Raw genomic sequence first — 8,569 nt, forward strand, 5'->3', positions numbered from 1 at the left:
CCAGAACTGGATGCAGTACGCCAGCTGTGGCCTGACCAGTGCTGCATAGAGGGGGAGGATCACCTCCTTGGATCTGCTTGAGATGCATCTGCAGATGCATGGCAAGGTATGGTTGGCCTTCCTGACTGCATCCCCACACTGCCGGCCCATGTTCATCTTGGCATCAGTGATGACTCCAAGATCCTTTTTCACCTCTGTACTGACAAGAAGGGAGTTCCCCAGCCTGTAGGTATGGTGCCGGTTGTTCCTCCCCAGGTGCATCACTTTGCACTTGTCGGTGTTGAATCCCATCCTATTCTCATTCGCCCACCCCTGTAACCTGTCTAGGTCTGATTGCAGCCTATTCCTCCCTTCTAGCGTGCCCACATCCCCCCACATCTTAGTGTCATCAGCAAATTTGAACAGGGTGCTTTTTACCCCCTCATCCAAGTCACTGATGAAGATGTTGAACAGTACGGGCTGGAGGACCGAGCCCTGGGGGACCCCACTGCCCACATCCCTCCAAGTCAACCTTGGACTCATATGGCTCATCTTCCAACAGTTCATATTTACTAAAAACGGCAAGCCTTCCACAAAATGAATTTCATTTCATACATATATTTTGCAATTTTTTATGCAAACTAAAATGAACCAGAGATGAGGTATCTTATCAAATCATGGCATTTGCATCCCATGGAAAGCTCCAAGATTTTAACATTTGTTTTCATTTCAAACATTTTGTTTGAAGAAGGACAAAATGTTTCTTACATTATATTATTGTATTATATTATTGTATTATTGGAGCGTCCAGACAAACACACACATGCATTTCCCTGGGGACAAATAACAGCAGCACATAGTTGTCCCACTGCTACTTGTCCCCAGGGAATGCCCTTGCACGCATGCTCTGGTGTGTGGCAAATTGCCCTGGGTGGGGCAGGGGAGACTGGGCCAGTACCTGGGCTGGCCCCAGCAGCCTTATCTAGGGTCTTGGGGGCCTCCTGGGACTCCAGCAATGGCGATCTCGCCGCTCAGAGCTTGGCTCTGGCTGGCCAGACTCTAATTTCAGGCAGCATATGCTGCTGTCATGTGCACTGCCCTGCTTTTTCTGGTGTGGGTTTTTTTTCACACTGGGGTCTCATGTGTGCACTTGTGAGAGTGTGCCCTTGAGTCCCACCATTTTTGAGTCCCAAAATAAGAGGGAAAACCCCAAAGATTTCAAAATAATATAATCCATACTTTGTATATGGAATGTGACTTCAAGTGCTTGGCTCATGTTCAGACACACTCATCTGTGCATTTCTTTATCACAGCCAGGCTTCTCACCAATAAAGAGATCTGGTTTTTTCCTTCCAGGTCTGGAACCAACTGAACTTTGCCTTCTTTTACTTCCCCTGCTCACAAGTAATTCCTGCAGTTGTAGTAGCCAGAGTAATGAGGTCCAGTGCCCACTTACATGCCTTCCTACTAAGTACAGTACCTGGGTTACTGGCTTCCCCTGAAGATGTCCACCCCACCCCACCATCTTGGCAGGACAAGTCGACAAGTCTCAATTGTGGTTTGCCCTTCCTGCCCTATCTTTGCCTTGGAATATGGTGTCTACGCAGTTACACAAATTTTATTCCTATGTAATTTTAAGCTAAGGCTACCTAATACATGTTTATTCCTTTAAAACAGGAGTGTCAAACACATGACCTTCTTGGAGTGGCTGGACTTCATGGGTGGGGCAAGCAGGGGCAAAGCCTACTGCTAAATTGCTGGGTATGGCAGCTATAGCAAGGTCTAGGCTCCCCGAGGGGCTTTGATGCCTCCTGGTGACCATGCGACTCCTGCCCCACTCCAGCTCCTTGGAGTACCCATTCCACCCTGTAGCCAAAACCCAGCCTCTAAATTAATCATAAGGTAAATGCAAGCGCCTTGCTTCACAACTGCAACCCCCCTGCTCTGGCTCATTGCCTCACCACAAGCCATAAGTCCCCTTTAGTTCACTCCCTCCAGTTATACGGGACAGCTTGGGTACCTGGCAGTGTCTCCTGCAGTCTGCAGGGCCAGATTGCCTCCTTTGCCCTCAAGCCCATGGTTTATATGACTCTAAACCCTACCCCTTCTGGTCATGTGGCTCACCAGCCAAACACAGGGGTTTCCCCTTCGCCTAATGGCCAGCCTGTGCCCCTCTGCTGCCGCCCCACACAGCAGGCTTGGCCTGCTGGACTCTCTACTGAAAGCAACAGGAGCCTCAGGTTCCCTGTCGCAGAGTCCCACTGGGGACGTGTTGTGGATCACAGATCCCCACTGGGAATGTGTTGTGGATCACAGATCCCCACTGGGGACATGTTGTGGCAGTGGCAGGGCGATGGATTTGTTAATTCCCATGGCTCCCTGAGCCAACACAGCTTTGCTTGCACTACCAGTCCTCACCCTGCCACAGAGGGGTTTAGAGCCAGTTGATGAGGAGCTCCCCTGTTCAGATCCAACCCAGAGGGACAAGCAGGTCTGATACTGCTGCTCTGAATAGTTACAGAAACATTTTTGGTGTGTTTTCAAGAAGTGCAAAGTCGTGAAAACACACCATGGAAACACACCATTACATTTCACTTGCAACTGGGTCAGTTATGCTGATTCATATTCTATTTGTTCCTTGAGTAAGTTTATGAATTCTCTGAACAGTTTCTCCAATGCATTCACTTGATCCTGTGGAAAACTAGAGATATATTGTGCCAAAATACGTAGTATGGCAACTATGGATTTCCATAATTTACAACACTGAATTATCCTCCTGTGTTTGAAAAGACTTACTATTTTCAGATCAGGTGTGTTGTTCAACAAAAGCTTGGGGTTCAACAAGAGGGTTAGTAATGGCATGGATGCAGAGACATTATAAGTAGGGCGGGTGCGCTGGGTAAACCCTGAGGGAGAGTGAGGGCCAGGAAGAGCACTACAAGGCCATGGGTTATGAGAGCAGGGTTGTGGGGGGCAACAGGGGGAGACACCAGAGTCTTGCCTATGTTGCTGCTGTGTGGTCCACCTAGCTGTTGCACTTACAGCAGTCACATGGCACACCAAGGTGCTGCTGCAAGAGTAACACTGTAGAGCTGCTTTTGCTGCTAGGGCATGGGTCGGGCTAGAAGATCTACTAGGTCCCTTCCGACCCTAAATCTATGAAACTATGAAACTATGGACTCCATCGGGGTGGGAGCAATTCTGGTGTCCCTCTGAAGTTAGCACCAGAGGCCGGAGCCCTGCTTGCCCACTCATAGTTAAACATGGATGTTATGTAACATTCAGTGTATAAGTGTAATTACATTCTGTAGGGCAGAACCTCACCACCAGTGGTGTAAGCCAGCATAGCTTCCCTGATCTGGTTCATTATTTCTTCAATGGCAAAGAAACTGTAGGCAGAACTTTTTCTTTTTCAAAACATAACTAGGAAAATGTATGCTATCAGGACTAAACACAAGGTTGAGGGCTGTGTGGATAAAACAGGGGCCCTAAATTGAAGCTGTGGGCTTTTAGAAATGGCACTTCAGTTTAGGGTGAAGTAGCCCCCCATTTCATGTACACCCATGTCTTACCTGCCTCTCTGGTGGCAGAGAGGGGAGGGCAAGCTGCTGTGGGCAGAGCAGTCCCTGAGCTGTGGAGAGGGGGGACTGGTGCTTCCTTACGTGACAACAGCGATCCCATCCACACCCCAGGCGGCACCCGCCCACAAACACCCGGCTCGGGTGGTCCTGGGGGGCACCACAGCTGCAGAGGGGAGCACTGGGTCCCCACACAGCTCGTGCAGACAGGCAGGCTCCAGGGGAGGGGAAAAAAATGATCAGGCTCACCACTTTTTTTTTTCTTCAGAGGAGCATGCCTTCCTGGGCTGCTGCCATGCTGCCTGCATGGGCTGCTTGCACAGTGCCTGAGCTGCACAGAGCCCGGTGCTTTGCTCTGTGACTGTAGGGCAGCAAACTAAAACTCCTCGGAGGTGTTTTAGTTTGCTGCACCCCAAAGTCATTTAAGGTGCATTATGCCGCTGAATGCGCTACAGCGGCTGGAATTAATGCTCAATACGCCGCTGACGTGCAAACACCAACACCATTAAAGTGGTGCACAAGCACTTAACCCACTTTAAAGTGTTCTGCACACATGCCCCTCATTTCATCTACACACATCCTAGAATACCAAAATCTAAAAGAGTGATGCATGCATTCTCATGAGTTATGTGACTAACTGGCCTTCATGTCAAATAAACTGGTTATATTTGTTATATTCAAAACCCGGTTTATGAATTTACAAGTGAGAACTATCATCTTAAACTTCAATTTAATCAATCCCAGCACTGTAGTTGAAATTGACTTTTGAAGACATTGATCTACTAAAGTTGCTGGGTTTTTGGTTGTAGCCATGTTGGTCTGAGGACGTCAGCAGGCAAGGTTCTTTGAGTAGATGTGATATCTTTTCTTAGACCAACTGAGTAGTTGGAAAAAAAAGTTCTTAGCAAGGTGCCTGATTGCTTAGCAAGCTGATTACACCCAAAAGCTTGCTAAGAACTTTTTCAAACAACTCATTTGGTCTAATAAAAGTTATCACATCTACTCAAAGAACCTTGCTTTGCTCTACTAAATATTTTCTAAAGGATACTGTGACAGGATGCCTAGGCCTCCTGTCACTTTTAGGGGAGAAAATGCTGCAGTTAGGACCAAGGGCAACTGGACATATCCTAGCTGTGAGAGGGTAGGCAACCAGAGATCACCACTGACAGGGCAGGGAAATGCACATTAAGAAAAACAAGAAACACCTGCCACCAGCCAGGAGATGGCTGCCTAAGGGAACCAGCAGCCAGAAGCCAGAGCAGGTTCCCAGGGGCTTATGGGTGGCGGGTGACTATTGCAGTGCTAGAGGCTTAGCCATAGTACAACAGGGAGTGCCATGCAAGGGAAACAAGGCACAGCTACTGCAGCTAGCAACAGAGCTCCCCCAGGGAGGCAACACAGCAAGCTCAATTTAGAAACATCTGTGGGCAGCTGGGGAAGTCACACGATGAAAGAGGAAGGGTTTGGGAAGCACTTAAGCCCAGGATTTGAGCCAGATCAGATAGTCTAGTCTTGCCAGAGGTGGAAGAAAGATCTCCAAGCTTGGAAGGCAACCCAGGGGTGTCCTGACGGACTCCAGAACTGCCAAGGTGATTGGAGCAAGGTGCTGAAGTGTTGCCAGGGAAGACCAGGATAGAGGGGAAACCTGCTATATAACCTATGGGTATGAGGCATGGACAGGATGCTGGCTATATCTCATTTCCCAGGTATGGCTTTGATGCTAGCTTTCAGTTTGTGTTTGATATTTGGACCCAGTGCAGGGAGAGTTCAGGTATTGGCCGGACAGCTGCTTCTTTTATTATAGTAAATCACTTCCTTTGCGATACCATACCTATGGTTCAGATGGGACTGTGAGGGGTGGTGTAGAAATCCCATCAGTGTCTGAGGGGTACATGACTGCCTTGAGCCCTGCCAGGGGTCATGCTCAAGACACTCACTGGGCTAGAGGGCCCAGAGCCCTAGCAGGGTGGAGACAGGGGCCAAGGAGCCCAGCATTTCCCTAGAGGGGCAGGAACCAGAGTCAGGGGCCCAAATCCCAGGAGGCAAGACTAGGGCAGGAGCTCAAAACCTTGTTGGGCAAGAACAGGGCTGAGGGCCCAGGCCCAAAAGGGCTGATAAAGATGAGACAGTTGTTGGAATACAAAGGCCAGGTCCAGCACAGTGGGTCTAGGCAGGAGGGTTCAGCAAAAGAAAAGGGGCAGAGGCCAAAGAAGGGACATAAAGGCCTAGAATGGCCTGAGACAGGACTGGAGCTGAGTGCCCCGAGATGGCTGAGCAGTAAAACCCCAGAGGCATGGGCATGGCTGGAAGGGGGTCAGAGGCTGTGATTAACCCATAAGGCAACTGGTGCTCTAGGGCAGTAGTTCCCAATGTGCAGCAAGGCATGGGAGTGAGATGGAGCACACAGAGCCAGCTGCCTCCCTCCCGGAGCTTGCTCCACCCCCCAGTTTTAACCCCACATGTCACTGCTGGCAGCAAAAGCTGCTCACCCAGGCAGGCGGACGGGGGTCCAAGTGGGGGGCTAGTACCACAACCCAGACAACCCTTTGCCCAGTACTAGGCCACAGTCCAGTGGTTGGGAACCTCTGCCCTAGGGCACATACAGGCCAGAAGGGCCCATCTAGTAAAGGATTGGATTTGTGCTAGCAGCGTCCAGGGAGGGGAGCCACTGGCGAAGGTGGGACTAAGGCCTACTCTAATACTCTTGGGCAGCTTCCCTTTGAAAAATCAACCAGGACATTAAGGCATGGCAAGAAAGCATAAAGGGAGGGTACCTAGAGCTAGTACAGGACAATAGACATTGGGCCACCAAGGAATGTCACAGCCACACTTGAGACCCAGTCCTGCTACAGATACTAATTTCTCTTCAGAGCTGTGGGTGGTTTTCCCTGTTTTTCTCATATTTCAGTGAAAACAGCTAATTTATATTTGAATTGCTACTTCACTTCTGTACGAGAACAAGGACAGCTAAAATAATACCTGTATTTTGTATCTCATCTGCTTTTGCTTTTTTTTCCTCCACTTCTGAATTCTGTCTTCTTTTCATGTTACAGATTTGGCTTTTATCTACCCAGGTAGAATCAACAATGTTTTGCAAAAATCTTTTCAGCATGAGCCTTTTTAGTGTAAAAACTAAAATGGCAAGGAAAGAAGATCTGAATAGGGGTTTTGTTATGAATAGACTCTTGATCTCTCCAGCTAGTAAATGAAGGAGAACATAAAAAATTTAATACTTAAGTACTTGAGGCTGCCCAGGACCTTGTCAGCCCTGTTTAGGCCAGGGGGAACTGGCAGAAGATGGTCCTAAATACTTAAATTACAGTAAAAATATGTCTTGTCTTGCTGTAGTAAATATGACACTGGGCCTTGCTGCGGAATTCAAACAGCCTTAGAAAATCTGGCTCAACTCTATGGATATTCTGCACTCCATTCTTCATCTGAATTGACTGAGGTCCCTAACACCCACTTGTCCTTCTTCCCTGTGCTGTCCCTTACGCTTAGGCAAGTCTTCTGATCAAAATTTGTAAACCTATTACCTTTCCCCTCTTCCCTTCAGCAAAGTAGTTAAGCACTTGTCTAGAGTTTTAAGACCATGAATAGTCTCATGGATTTCAGTGAAATTCTTCAAGCCCAGTGTCTCATAGTGTTTTACATCCCTTCTTGAAAGCCTGTTTTTGCTGTGGGACCTGGAAATTGCTACTGCCCTACAGAAACTGCTCTGTAGTGAGCTTGACTGATGATTCTCTGTATTGATTATTTGTGACTACTACCTGTGATTACTACAACTCTGAGAGTACATATTAATGGAAATGCACCTCTTCCTATATTACTTGTCACCCTACCTGCTTCCCTCCCTTGTTTGTCTGTTTCTTCGTTAGTTGTAGATTGTCTCACTGTCAGATTGCACACTCTCTCTGTCAGACCAAATTTCTGGTTTGTTTAGGTTTTCCCTACAGGGACTATTATTATGGACTCTAATACCAATTTGGGTGTGCTAAGTGTTACCACAATATAAATAATTAATAAAAGGGACCGGAATATTGTGTCATATCTATATATGGCCTCCATTACTACAGTGCAAGAAGAGTGTCCCTCCTAAATAGCCGCGAACCCAAGAAATGGCAATTCTAATTCATTCTCTAAAAGACAGCTTTTCAAACACAAGAATTCAAGGTGGGGATATATAATAAAAATTTGCACTAACACAAGAGTTTTCATCTTCAATACTCTACTTTCTTTGCCAGGTATAAACATGCCATTTCCCAGGTAACTATCATACCTAGTGGTAATGTCTGCACATGGTACAAAAGGCATTATGAGTCAGAATTCTAATAAACATGTACACGCTTTTATGACGGTGCGTTTTATTGTTCACTATTCCACTGGGACATTGCTTTGACTTCTGTTGTTTGCCAGCATGGATGCCACTACTGCTATAGCGTACAGTGCAAGATAAAAATAAACTTACTCTACCAAAGTCGCTTGCTCATATAGTATGTATGATAGTGTCTTCTGGCCTGTGATTAATAGTCTCTTGCCCTTGTACTCAGTCCTTTACCCCACTTGTTAATAACTTTTTACTGGAATATTTCTGTGGTAGAGAAAATGTGCTTATTTTTGCCAAATGAATGGAGAATTTGAAACATCATGTTCTTAGTGCAAAAAGAAGACTTCTTATGTGTTGACCAGCTACCAGTCTTCCAAGGACAATTTCTGGTAGGTCTGTTGCTTGCCTCTTAATCCAAAAGAGGAGGTGGAGGCTGGAGGCTAGGTGCAGACAGAAGTGCAGCTTCCAGCTGTAACTCAGAATGATTTCGAGCCTGCAACCAGGTTCCCATAGAAACAGCCGGGGCTCTGCCAGTGCTTGCTGTTTTCAGAACGGAAGCAAGGGAAAGGAAGCAGAGGGAGCTCATTCTTGGGGCTCCCCAGCTGGTGCTGAAGGGTGGGCTGTACCTCGGGGGGGCTCCAGTACACATGCCCCACCCTCCAGAGGGGGCTGAAAAGCCCCCAGA

The sequence above is a fragment of the Gavialis gangeticus genome, unplaced genomic scaffold, assembly GCF_001723915.1.
Source record: "Gavialis gangeticus isolate Ggan-Ray unplaced genomic scaffold, GavGan_comp1, whole genome shotgun sequence".
Lineage (NCBI taxonomy): Eukaryota > Metazoa > Chordata > Crocodylia > Gavialidae > Gavialis > Gavialis gangeticus.